Below are 1,711 nucleotides of genomic sequence, written 5' to 3' on the forward strand. Positions count from 1 at the left end.
AAAGTCAAAAAACAACTAGTATATATTTACTTGAAATAGAACAAAGAAAAACGAGAATCTAAATATGGCGACTTTTATATATATTACATGAGTTTAGATCAGGTAGGTACTTGCAGACATTACGGCGGAAAGTACGACGACTTGTCCGCCACATATTTTTATTTACTTAATTATATTAATTTATCTTAGGAGCTGCAGTTCTGAATGGACAGATTGTTTACTGCGGGGGATATGTTAATGGTGGTATGCAACTTAGGAGTTGATACATAAAATTTAATTACATTATTACTTTTATTAATATTTAAACCTATCTATTACTTAATGATTATTCAGTGCTAAATCCATATTCAAAGTTTCCCTATTAAAACAGATGATTAAGGATGATAATTTATACATTTTATATTGGAAATTCTTAAATATTTAGGTTTTATATTTTAGAAATAATTGCTATAAAAAAGTAACTTAACACATTCTAATTCTGTTATCCAATACCTTTGCAACCTGATGTTGTTGACCTTAGGCATTTTTATTACTACGAATACTATTAGATGAAATTGTTTAAAGTTTAAAGTATCAATGGTTTACACCATCAGATTCAAAGATATAGGGATTAGAAAATTTAAGTTTGTGGCGAGTAATCTAGTTCTTTTAATAAAGAATATTAGACATAAGTGCAGAAATTAGTTATTTTACTGATACCTTTCATAGAAACTGAGTCTTTGCCACAATTTTATAATCCTTACAACTTTGCCACATTATGGTGTAAACTTTTGATATTTTAAACTTAGAATATTTGATAAAACAGAATTCATAGTTTGAAAGATTGTAAAATCAGAGTTTGTAGCAAAGACTCAATTCATTTTAAATTCAACTATTATTCTTTGATGCAATAAACCTTTCTTTGTGCAATTTACGTTTAAAGAACTAAAAATTGGAGCATTTTAATATTTTAGTATTCTGCTAGTTTGTTTAAGAGTTACAGCAAGTCCTAAAAAGTAACTAATCAAAACTATTTTTATACTTGCTTTGCTATCACTCAGAACTGTTGACATCATATTTAAAATTACAATCAAATATTTTTCTAATTAAATAAATAGATTCAATACAAAATAAAAAAAAATGGAAGGAGAGGGGATTCAAACACATTGTAATGTAAATAAACTGTGTTAAACTCCTAAATGTTGCAAACCTATACAGCTATAGGTATCATCAGGTAGAATGTAGTGAACTAATGAAAACTAATAAATCAAACAATAATAAAATATAGAATATAAATTATATGTATTAAAAAAGATAAAAATTCACAAAATAAAAGTTTAAATTGAATATTTTTGTTTAGAAACTGCTTCAAGAATGAGGGAATGGACTGGATAGAGTTTGAAAGTATGAATGTGGCTAGATTTTGGTTTACCCTGACTACACTAGGAGACAAGATACTTGCTGCCGGAGGAAGAGATACTCCAGAGGGGTATGTTCTATATTTATTCTTATTTGTTTTATAAACCTTTTTGTTCTTAATTGATTATCTAGCTTTCTTTGTTATTAAAAAATGTATGCTTCTAAATTAAAATATTTAATTATTATATAAACATTCTCACAAACTGGAATACTTCAGTCAAACCCCTTCACCTGTGTCAGTTGAAATAATATATTTGTTTAATAGGAATACTGCTACTGTGGAGGTGTTTGATGGATCCTCCTGGAAGCTTCA

At 27.4% G+C, this 1,711-nt stretch overlaps 1 long non-coding RNA gene across 1 annotated transcript; it reads left to right on the forward strand.

Moving 5' to 3' along the window:
* The first annotated feature begins 68 nt into the window (after positions 1-68).
* Positions 69-1,711, forward strand: LOC111717728 (uncharacterized). Its single transcript, XR_002768888.1, has 4 exons — positions 69-243; positions 1,198-1,213; positions 1,340-1,468; positions 1,664-1,711. It is a non-coding gene; the product is annotated as an uncharacterized LOC111717728 (long non-coding RNA).

Source organism: Eurytemora carolleeae, unplaced genomic scaffold, assembly GCF_000591075.1.
Source record: "Eurytemora carolleeae unplaced genomic scaffold, Eaff_2.0 scaffold3322, whole genome shotgun sequence".
Classification (NCBI taxonomy): domain Eukaryota; kingdom Metazoa; phylum Arthropoda; class Copepoda; order Calanoida; family Temoridae; genus Eurytemora; species Eurytemora carolleeae.